Source organism: Lactuca virosa, chromosome 1, assembly GCF_052849685.1.
Source record: "Lactuca virosa cultivar CGN04683 chromosome 1, Lactuca_virosa_CGN04683_v6, whole genome shotgun sequence".
In the NCBI taxonomy this organism is placed as follows: domain Eukaryota; kingdom Viridiplantae; phylum Streptophyta; class Magnoliopsida; order Asterales; family Asteraceae; genus Lactuca; species Lactuca virosa.
The window spans coordinates 50,901,350-50,913,963 of record NC_136426.1 but is presented as its reverse complement, the minus strand read 5'-3'; the positions used below and the strand labels follow the sequence as shown (position 1 = coordinate 50,913,963).

The 12,614-nt window shown below is 38.1% G+C and overlaps 1 pseudogene; it reads right to left on the bottom strand.

Annotated features, from left to right (window-relative positions):
* Positions 1-1,286: 1,286 nt before the first annotated feature.
* Positions 1,287-3,344, bottom strand: LOC145127187 (leucine-rich repeat receptor-like serine/threonine/tyrosine-protein kinase SOBIR1 pseudogene; annotated as a pseudogene).
* Positions 3,345-12,614: the final 9,270 nt, after the last annotated feature.

The window sequence follows — 12,614 nt, the reverse complement described above, 5'->3', positions numbered from 1 at the left end:
GCTCTTAATGTTGTTAAGTTTAGTACCTATTTATGTCATTTTTAGTTTCATTGTTGGCTTAATAGCAATATGCCTAATCATGGCAATTTTTGTCTAAAAAGTTCTCATACCAATATCTCATGTTTTGCTTTCAGTTTTTGCTTAATAGAATTATTTCTTATTTTCCATGGGATTTGTGTGTACAAGTTTTTTTGTAGAACCAAAATTACAGATGGTCAATTGTGTCAATAAACAAAAAAATTGACGATCAACAAACCAAAAAAGTTGATGATCAACAAACCAAATTCATTACCAAAAACATTACAATTGCATATCCATTACAAACCAAAATTGAATGACTAATCAACGTTAATATAGTACTTAGGTCATTGTAAAAAGTAAAAACAATTTCTTAAGGCAAAGACCACTTCCATAATTACGGTCATTGCATAATTCAACCCTAAGCTTACAAATAATATATATATTTTATTTATTTAAAACCTTTAACTTACTAAATAAATAAAATGGAGAGAAAAGGGATGGAAGTGGGTGTGGTTACTGTGGCCTTCGGTGAATAGATACCGTTGGGAAGGGAAAAGATAAGGAACGATGCTTGCAATTTTGAAATCGCGTGGCCTGAAAAAGAAAAAGACAAAAAAAAAGAAAAAATCAAAGGACTTTTTTTTTTTTTTTTTTTTTTGCAATTTTCTCTGCTTAAATAAACTGAAAAGGGAATAGTTTATTAATCAAATTAATGAAATACGTAAATATAAAATATCCAGATTAACCTGATAAATGGTATTTGTATCACATATTGATTAGAAATCACGAATCTATCATTATGTTAGATAATTAATAATTATTAGAAAAATAAGAAATAAGGCACTACTATGATATGAACCCCAATGATATTGATGCCTTGTCGTTAGGGTCGTAGTCGGTGACTTGGACGACTTCATCAAGTCTCCTCTATTTTGTATATCATAATAAATAAAATATAAATTAAAATACACAACTAAAAAGAAAATCTTTTTTTATTTAAGTTGTTTTGTAGGAAGGTGGTGGTAAATTTAACCAACCTGAAGATGGACATGTTTATAACTATTAATAGATTTGTTTTTTAATTATTATTTGTAGTCGTTTTAGTTTGATGTCATGCTCAAAATCGATTATGATTAATCGTCTATACGCAAAAAGTCTTTTGATTCATTTAATGGTTGGGAATATTCATAAACACGTTATTTGACTTGTAAAATTATTATAAAATTATTATAAAAGTATAAATGCAATACCCTTTTGGTTCAGAGTTAAAAAAAACGATATATTTCATTGAAATATAATATAATACAATTTAGAAATGGAAATTCACATAAATTAATTAACATTTTGTGAAACTAAATTAGGAGTATCGATCTGAGCCAACATAACCCTACAATCCTTACTATTCGGCCTCTCTTTTGGATTATCCAATGTACAGAAACACGCAATCTTAAGAACAAGAAGCATTTGTTCCTCGTATCCATTTTCCAAAAGGCTTGGATCAATCGCTTCTTTCGGATTATCCGAAGTCATCACCTTCCTCATCCATTTCACCAAACTAACTTCCGATGTGTGCTGAAAAAAATCATCAGATGGAAGCTTTCCGATCACCAGAACTCCCAGCAACACACCGAAACTGTAAATATCACATTTATCTGTAAACTTCATCGTTTGATGATATTCCGGTGCTATGTACCCTAAAGTCCCTGCAACATTCGAACTTGTCATGTGTGTTTGGGCTTCAGGTATTGATTTTGCAAGCCCAAAATCAGCAATTCGAGCTTCCATGTCGTCATCAAGGAGAACATTTGCAGGTTTTAGGTCACGGTGGACTATACGAGGGGTGTGGCTCAAGTGGAGATATTCAAGCCCAGATGCAACACCAATGGCGATTCTATGCCTTGTGGGCCAGTCGAACTCTCGTGTTCCATTGTTAGCCTCCTGTATGATGTCTTGTAAGCTGCCGTTTTTCATGAACTCGTAGACTAAGTAATGGCAGGTTGGTCGGGAAAGGTGAGCCAGTAATGGGAGAAGATTCCGGTGGCGGATTTGGCCGACGGTTTGGATTTCGGATCGGATTTGGCGCATTTTTTTGTTGAGAAGTTTTGTGTCTTCTTCGGTGAGCTCTGCTGCGTCTTTTGGAGCTTGTATGACTTTTTTTATGGCGATTGTTTTGATTTTTCCTTCTGGGATATCTGTTTTGTATACTTCTCCACATCCGCCTCTTCCGATGACTTGCAGTGCTGCTACTGCTTCGTCGTCATTTAGAAACGCCAGCTCCTCCGCCTTGATCGATTGACTGAAAATCGCCGGACCGGATTCTTTCCCTCTAGTTTTGATCAGGATTACAACCAGTTTGAATATCACTGACATGATAATCGCGGAAATGATTCCTGCAACTGATCCAACAAAAAACCCAAGGATCACACCCATTGTTTTCTTTCTGTTTTTGTTATGTTTCTTTGGTGTTTGCATCGGAGATGGAGCCGGAGCCGGAGCTTGGAGATTGTTTGAATCGGAACTTCTGTTTCCAGTTGAATTTGTTGATTCGGCAAAGATATAACGTTTTGGAACACGTTTGTAGTTAGTCTTCTTCAGATCCGGCGATGGAGATTCCACCTTGTTCAACGCCGGTAACGGGCCTTCCAAAAAACTATTGCCGGAGATGTTGAAGAACCGGAGGTTTCGGAATGAACGCAATGAAATCGGTACTTTTCCGGTGAACATGTTATCATCAAGGGAGAGTTTTTCGAGGTTTGGATAATATTTCAAGAAACCCAAGTTGCCGGAAAACTTATTGGAAGAAAGATCGAGGATACGGAGGCGGAGTAGAGAAGATAATTCACCTGGGACTTGGCCGGAAAGTTTATTATTGGGGACTTTCAGAACTTCAAGTTTCCGGCAGTTGGCGATTTGAGGTGGGATACCATCAACAAGGTAATTGTCAGGGAAAGACAGTTCTTTGAGCTCCGATAACTGCCCAATCGCCGGCGAGATAAACCCTTTCAGATTTTGAGCTTTGAGCACAATCCCAGTCACTCTATGGACGTAAGATTCGTTTAAAATCCTCCGCTCACAGAATATTCCGTCGGTGTAGCAGAGATTTTCCGGTCGATGGAGCTCGCCTGAGACACCTAAGTCTTCCAGAATTGTGATGAGGGCATGGCTGTCGGCGGCGTTAAGAGTCAGTTTGGCGTGAACGGAGAGGGTTAGAGTGAAGAAAAGGAATAGTGAGAGGTGGCTGATGGTGGCCATCGGCGGTGTTTATCGGGCGGATTCCGGCATGTAAAAGCTACGGCGGTTGCATTTTTATAGGGAGGCATGGAAAGCTTTAAAATACAATGTATCAAATAGGCGTGTGGAAAATTTTAGAATTCAACATTTCCGGTCAAACTTGTAATCGAGTTTCCAAATTTACCCTTCCCTCAAAATGATTGCATTAATATACAATATTTTTAAGAGTTGTACATTATTTTCAGTTATAAAAGTAATAATCATGAACTAAAAATGGAATTTATTAACTTCAATTTTATACGTAAATAAACACTCTAAATCATTTTTTTAGCGAATACATTTCAAAATTAACATTCAAAGATATGTTTTAAATTAATAACTAAATAAACAAACATCAATTATCAACAATATTTATTTCCTATTCTGAATAATCGTGTCGTTTTTAAGGGAAATTTATTAAACTGTTGACATATAACATATAATATATCTCTTCAAACGTTGCTTTTCAAAATATTTGATTTAAATAAAAACCGAATAAAAATATACTATTTTATGTGCAATTTATGCGAGACAAATAATGTATTTTGAACTTTAGTTCATTGACTTTTGTATATAAATTTTAGACAAATCTACATAAATAGATAAATAGTTCATGTCCTTAACAAAAAATAAAATTCAGTTCCTAATTTTTTGTATTAAGATAGTTAGTGGTTTTAATGATTTAATTTATTGTCCATAAATTTTTTTTTTCATAAGAAAGATTTACATAGACGTAGCAGGTAAACGAGCAACAAGTTGTGCCGCAACCCCTTTTTGGATGACAAAACTAGTTCTTTTAAAAACAACACCTATAGATATTGGAGTCATAACATTACTATGCATGATCCGTTGGACTCTATTGAATAGCTCCACAGCTTCTGGCGCAAGGAAACCGAAAATATCAAATGCAAAGGGTATAAACGTGTGTTGATTTTCCATGTACGCTTTCTCATGTTTTGCCACTTTGCTTGATGCAGCTTTTAAAGCAGCTTGCCCCACAGTGAAAACTCAACTCCCCAAGCCCACAAGAAGGGAAACCCCTGTTAGATCCACGCATGCATGTTTTCCTCCAGTCCATCCAAATATTAAAACATCAGCTGGTCTAAGTGTTGATCTTCCTTCCAATGGGTCAGTCAGAAATTTCTTGTATAGTTGGTTCCTAATCTATATAAAATGATATTTTTATCATTTTAATTCTTTTTTTATTGATTCTTGATAGGAAAAAACCTAATCTTGAAAAGATTGCACAAAAACCCAAACACAAACCTAGATCAAGAATGAAAACCTAAAAGGTCGGAACTTAGAACCACATATTCCACCTCATTTGTCACCATTTGCATATGGTTTGATTTTCATATTGATATGAACAACCAAATATGATGTTGTTCAATTCTACTATGCATATTGTTTTCAATTTATTTGGCACTCATTTCTCAGATCCTTTAAATGTGGGTTTCTATTTATTTATTTAGCCCAAAATTTATGTGTTTGAATATGTTGTTGGTATAGGAAAAATGAGTTCTTGATGTGATTTGATTTATGGAACATATTTGATGTGGTTCAACGGTGATTAAACTCCTACGTTGCAAGGACCCCTAAACTCCTAACCCCCCATACACCTTAATTGAATGTACATACATAGTCATACATACATACATACATAGTTCCTCAGTACAACAAAAATCAATTATCAAATATGGGTTTTTTGGGAAATTGTCTTCAAACCATTTTAAATTGGTATAAAACCATCTTTAAACCTCTATTTTCTACACGCTTAACTGAATATGAGTTTTTTAAAGATAAAATGTTTGGAGCTCGATATTTTAGGATGTTGAAACGATTTATGGGTTAAACCTTAACATGTATATGCATATGTTTTGTTGTGTAAATGATTTTATGGATTGAAATGACTTATGAGGTGTGGAAACAAAACAACACCGATCGTGTATGGATACTCAATAGAGATGAATTAAACACAATGACAAGTTTATTGTTTATATGCACTTATGGTGCCCACTTTTTTTTAATAAGTTATATATAATAAAATATTGTGAACCATCTTAAAAAATATAAATGAACCGCCTTAATATTTTTGGTAATATATATATATATATATATATATATATATATATATATATATATATTTATAGAGAGAGAGAGAGAGAGAGAAAGATAGGTTCATGTATTCTAACTAAGTATTGTATGAATGTATGGTTGGTTGTGGACCAATCAAAATTTAATAGAAAAAACAATAATTAAATAAATAAATAAGGGTAATTAGGTCATTTGATAAATAACTTCCACAAATACTCCCTATAATTTTGCTAGTTACATTGATTTTAACCTAATTTCCCCCCTTTTATATACGACCTACGACTGATGTAGGATCAATCTTCATCACCGGTGTAGGATCAATCTTCATCACTGGTTGAAGACTCCTTCACGCCAACCATCCAATCGGCTACTGACCACCACCATCATCTTTATTGCCGACGACCACAACCATCCCCGTCCTTCCGTTCTTTTATTCTAGAGCATTTTTTTTGTTCATCCACTCTATCGATTCCAACAATCAATTCAAAGAACAATCATCTCTACATCTGATGGGTGTTCTATTACTTGAAAAGAACCAAAAAATCAAATTTATGTGAATATCTTCGGAACCAGAACTGAGAAATAGAGATAGTGATTGATAAATAGCGAGATCGAGCCTAGAGGGGGAGAACAACAAAAAAGATGTCATTTCTGCTGGTACTGTTCATGGGAGAATGAGAGAACAAAATAGATCTGATGCGCAGGGACAAGGTTTGAAAACTCAAACCTTGAGTGAATGCTTAAGATCAATGTCTGCTTGCTAATAAATGTTCTAGTCAAGCCTGGATAGACCAATCAAGTCTAAGTTAATATGTATTCAACAAATAATCAAGTAATAAATGAGGAATGAGAATAAATGATCAAAGTAAAGCTAATAAATGAAGAACAAGAAGAATGTTTGAAAGAGAGTTGAAATAACTTAGTAAATGCTAAAAGTGGATGAATGATCCGTCTCTTAAGATTGCATTGAAAGCTCCTTTAAATAGGAGTGAGTGAAACATGGTACAAACCAATAAACATACATAGGACCAGATAAAAGGAATAATTCTTACATTCTGATTGTCCAAGTTGACAAACATACTAAGTCCTATGAAATGTCTAATCATGCAAAGAGACAAAAGTAATTAATACATAAAGAGACAAAACAGATTCTACGGATCAACACACATTCCGGACATAATGTCCATTCTGGAATGTCTTCACTCCTGAACTTCTTATCATCTTCTCTCCAAGTCTGGACAACTTCCGGACTACTCTTCACTTCGGAACTGATGCTGACTTCAGAATTATCACTTGGACTTAGGATTGCTAGAGGTTCACTTTCAGGTTCCAACAATCTCCCCCTAAGTGAACTTAGCAATCCATTCAGTTATATAGCTTCTTCTTTGATGAAGGTGTAGGCTCTGAACAACCATTCTCTGACTTCAATGTACCAGGCCAGTTGACTTACAAACTTTGCTTTGACCTGTTCCGAAGCTTTAGACTTGGATGCACGAGAAATGAACTTCCGAAGGGCTTTGGTCGGAACTAGGTGTTTTTCAAGGACACGGAAAAAGTCCTTATTGTTTGTCTTCCTGGTTGTGTAGACAAACCCTAGAACCGGGTTATCGATTGGACCATCTTTAAGCAATTCAGCTTCCAGGAGAACAAAGTTGATTTTCGCAACAAAGTCTTCAGTTCCGTATAGGTGGGCCAGCTCATAGTCGCATCTGCAAAACTCCGCGACAAAGTCCTTGAGGAAGCTTAGAGCAACATGGAAAGCACCCATGATGATATCATTGTTTTGCATTCCTCGGAAGTGAGCAGCCAAAGTAAGAATGTCATTCGGATTCATCGAGGGGAAATCCGCATCAGTGATTGTTAGATGCATTTCATGCATCCATTTTGTAGTTTTACTCCATAAAAGTGCATTGAATTTAGGTTTAAACTCATGCATGTTGCATATTTTTCGGGATTTTTCATGATGCAATTCCATTCACACGCTTTTCTGATATTTCAGGGACTTTTGGAGGTAGGATCTTAGTTGAGGTGATGAATAAGAGATATGGATGAAGTTTCGGGACTTGTGGAGCATCGAGGAGGAAGATATCAAGAAAATGAAGATTTTAGCTTTACCGAGATTTACACGGCTGTGTAAATGCAAGCCTTGTGTTTACACGGGCCGTGTAAACGCATACTCATGAGCAGTGTACTTCGAAGACCTGGCCAAATTGAGAAATATACTTTTTGTGTTTACACGGCCGTGTAAATAGGAGGCGATTTTGGGATCATTTTTGAAGACAATTGTTGCTTGAAAACATTTGGATTTCACTTGGATTTTAATTTGTAAGACTTTAACTTCAATTTCTAGGTTTGTGCTTGTTCTAGTCATAAGTGGCTAGAAACCTAACTCTCCAACTTCATGTATTGACAATTGTGTGTGCGAATTCAATCATTTGACTTGGTGTTTGTTTTAAATGCTATCTAGTGAATTTGATTTTGTTTTAATTGAAGGTTTGATTTCAATTCTAGTTCTTTTTGGCCAATTGAGTTAGAGTTAAATCACTCATGTTATCTATTATACAAAATCCGTAATTGTTTTGTAAAATAGAAAAAGTAACAAGTATTAAATCATACTGCTTGCAATGATTCTAGTACAAATCAAATTCACACATTCTAACACTCCCAAGCTTATGAGGAGTATTGAATGTTGTTGGTAAAATTCACATAAAGCATAATGCAATCTTTCACCTATTTTAAGAACTTGTTTAGATTAGGTTAGTTAGATTAGAATTAATTAAAGAGCTTATTTTAATTAATTAAAATGGTGAATGTGAATTGCTAGAGCTTATTAGCATTTCTAATACCAACTTAGATGGAATTAAACAAATATCATTTCATATTTTGAATCACATTTCTAATTAGTCCTGCATAGAGTTGGAGTACTTACAAATCTTGAATTTATTTTACTTAATCAATTGTTATTTATTACTTCAATCCTTTATTTGAATCATTGTATCTAACCCCCCCCCCCCTCTTTTGTGATCTCATTTGTACCTTACACAAAAAGGGTATAAGCACTTATCTCGTGTCTCTGAGTATCGACCCTACTTACCTTGTATTACATTTTTAGTACAAAGTAGTAGTGTTTAAGGAGTTATTTTTACCCCTTTATTTGTTAGCTTTGACACGTTAAACAGTGATGATCCGGTAAGTTGGTTTGTTCACGAAGACGTGAAATCGAAATAGTGGGCAGTTGAGTTCGAACTTTACTAGGATTTTCCTTGCAAATCCATGGACTTTGGTAATTCTTTTCCTCTTCCATACTTCCTTCAGAGGTTATGCATTCTTGGAGTAAAATGTTTCAAGCCTTTCACGTTCAGTCCGGAGAATCACTTCCGGATCGTCATTGGGGTGAAGAGGAGCAAACTTGATGTAGTATTTTCTGTATGGAGAGAGAGGAAGATCGAGCTGTTCAGAGTCATTGGTGGGAACATCGTAGTACATGAAGGGAACGATTTCATGATCACGAAGAATGCCTTCACGACATAGAGGAGATATTCCACGCATCAGATCAGGATTATCCTTGAGAGCTTGGATCCGGATGCTGTCCTCTAGTGCCTTGTTTATTTCCTCCTGAGACCATCCTTGTTTTTGCTTTAGAGGATGTCCGGAGTGGAAGGCTTGTTGTTCGGCTGTCATTGGCATTTTGCCTTTGTCTCTTTTTAATGCAGCCATGATGAACTGCATATTCTCATCCACAACATATTCCGGAGTAGGTTTCGGAAGAGGATATTTCGGAATGTCATCAGGGATCCAGAATGGAGAACCCTGGTCTATAGCCGCAATCTTTGGGGCCGGAATAGGTAGAAGCATTGAAGGAGTGGCTCGGAAGACTTGATCTGTGAGGAGTGATTTTGCTTTGTCCATTTGAATAGCCCTTTGTAGAACGTCAGGTAAAGAGGATGGCCAAGAGACTGCGGACCATATCCTCTTTTCTTCCTCTGTCATCACCTTTGGAAAAAGATTCTTCGAAGCCTCGAGACCAAGAACTCCTTTTGTGACATACTTCTCTTCATCATTGTCTTCTTCATCATCATAGTTGTTTCTTAGAAGTCCAGAAACAACGTGGACTTCATCATCAGAATCCAGATCTTCATCTCGGAGCTGAAAAACCGAGGCATGCTTCCATGGTTGGCTGGGACCTTCTCCCCCTCTTGCATCGGTGGTTTTCGGAACCGGTGCAAGTAATAAAGAGTCCTTCAAATCTTCAAACTTGGAGAATACCTTATGAAGGCCCGTATTGAGTTGACGAGTGAGTGCATCGTATGCTTCGGAAGTGGGAGCCTGAGCAGCGAGATGATCGAATAGATGGCCAAGAATGGCTAACATCTCATCAAACTTTCGATTCGGAACATCAACGATGTTCCAAGTGGATCGAAGTTGCTTGATGAGGACTTGTTGAATTATGAGATTCATCTCGTCCTTCCTCTTGATTTCCTCTCCAGCCTTTGAATTTGCTTCTCATGACGAACATGGGTCTGGTTAATAAGATCGTTGGTAGCAGACACCAAGTCATCATGGACCTTTAGCATGGTGGTGATCGTTTCCAGGTCGTGTTCAACGGAGGCATCATACTTGGCCTCGACTTCTTCGATGGAGTGGTTGAGCCGGAGAGAAATGAGTTGATCTAACTGAGCTTCTCGTTCCGCAATTGAAGGTCCGGACTGATTGGATAAGGACTGAAGGATAGCATCGAGCTTGGAATCCAGTCTGGAAACCTTTTGGTCCAATTTAGTGTTGAGCTCTTTTACGGAAGATTCGATTGAAGAGACTTTCTTCATGGTATCGGACACATTTGTTTGAATCTCAAGGAGAGCAAATGGATCGATATAATCACCGGCTGAGGATCCGGTGTCAGAATTTGAATGCAGAGGCTTTTCCTTGTGAGGCTTGGGATTCGTAGAAGGATCGGGATGAGTGGAAACATCATCATGAAGCTTGTGAGTTGATTCGGATTCATGCTGAGTAGAGGAGGAGGATCCGAAATCAAATGTTGACTTTGAAGAGGATGGCTTCAAGTGGAGTTGAACTAAAGAAACCATGGGGGCATCAGCAACATTAGCAGCATCGGCGGTCAGCAGCACTTCTTCTGAAATCTCATCGTCCGAAGCTGGAGGATTGGAAGCTTGAGGAGGAGGCTTTGGAGTTTCTCCGGATGTAAACTCGAGATCAACCAGCTCATCAGTAGGAGAGACGTAGGGCAGGTTGCTTTGCATGGCTCTCTTCTTCATGGAAATGAGAGTTGATTCCACTTGTGATCTGGTGAGCTCCGGATGCCTGGAGTGTGCCCTGTTCACATAATCTTCCCACAAAGAATCATTAACTCCTGGTCGTCCTGTACCCTTTCCGGGTATCAGTCCAGTTGAGGCATCCGAAGTCGGAGGGACTACTCCAGCTTCGGAATGCTTAGGGTCTGGAACATGGGTTCCGGAGTGTGTGCGTGTAGAAACAAGTGGGATATCAAAAGTGACATGTGGGTGTGTTCCAGAGGGGTGCAAGGAATTATGGTCAACACCGGCATCACCTTTTTGAGAAGGTGACGGTGGATTATGTGGAGACTCCCCGTGTGTGTGTGCTTGTGATATTGAAACATTGAGGGGTACCTCAGATGAGTAGGCAGGAGGGGTGTTCGGACGGCCAGAGTCAGCGTGAATGTCATGAGCATCTTCCTGTGGAGAGGAAGAGCCAACTTTGGTTCTCTTTTGTGGCTTTAACTTAGTAGGGGAAGTTTTCCGCTTGGCGGACTTCTTCGACTTCCTTGGTCCAGAAGATGTTGGCTTGGCCACTTCCGAAATGGGCTCAATGGGGACTTGGGCAGACTGTGTTGGGTCGAACACAGTCGAAGTCTCAAAATGTTTTTTCAAGTGAAGAGAATCAGAATGAATAATGTCCAACATATGTTAGGGTAACCTCCGGACATGACCAAAAGAAGATTGGTCTGGAATTCTATAGGATTTAACAGTCTTGAAGGAAATGCATACCTCCGGAGGAATCGCAACACAAGGGAGAGGTTCGGAAAGCTCTTTGAAGAGTTGCTGAAGAGTCAGAGCCCAGAACCTAGGGCTTGAGATCTCATTATCCTTTCTTTTGATGGCAAACTTGCAGAAGTCTTGCCATAGTACCTCTGGAAGGTCAACCGCATTATCACATCCGGAATAGATGTTGTAAACCACATACAGCCAGTCCTTGCTAAGAGTATTCGTACCTCCGTGCTTTCCGGATAGTCCTCGAATGATCAGATGCATCAGCACGGTCCAGAGTCCGGAAACGGCTGATTTCTTGAAGTCTTTTGCCTTGTAGTCCTGGTTGTACCCAATGTGATTCAAGAACAATTGGAATTCCTCTGCAGTTGGTTCTTGAACTGTAAAGCCAGTGGGGTTTTCTTTAACACCGATCTCCTTTAAAAAAGTTGATTTGTATATTGGAACAATTCTATCGCCAATGATTTTGGTTTCCAGTACACCGTCTTCTTCTTTGATTCTTGTGAAAGCCCTGTGGAGATGATGAAGTGGAAGAGGTGGTTCAGGGACTTTAGTGATAGGGATGGAGATGGGATGGTTGGCTATGAACTCGATCATAACTCTAATGGATTCATCGTAATCCATAAGGTTTAGTGAAAATAACTGTGTGGTATCCCTGAGAAAGGGTTCAGGCGATGTTGAAGATGATGATCCCTTCGAGGGTTTCTTCTTTGCAATCGACTTCTTGGGAGTGGAGGAAGTTGGTGCCTTTTTCTGTGGAGAAGATTGGGAAGCCATTGTTGCAGAAGGATGAGCGCTTGAAGAACAAGATGAACACAGAGAGAAATCGAGGTTTTTGAAGGTTTGGGCGTGTAAAGAGGTAAAAGGGGGTTTCGATGGGTATATATAGGTAAGGGAAATGGGTCGGGTTAAGAATGATAATGATGAGGGTCCGAATTCGAACCGGGTTGCATTAAATGAAGAACGGCTTTTTGGGGGTTGATTTGACTTGGGAAGGAAAAGTTAGGGTTATTTTAAGCTAGAAATAGAAAACCCAAACTGCGATTGGATGGTTACTTTTGAAGACGTGCAGTCGTGGCACGAAAATCAAGTAAGATTGGATAAGGATCCTTACAAAGTAACCGTTGCAACATAAAACGTTTCGTCTTATAAGCCTTTGGAATTCAGGATGAGCAGTTCCGGACAGTGTAAGATCCGGAGGATAAA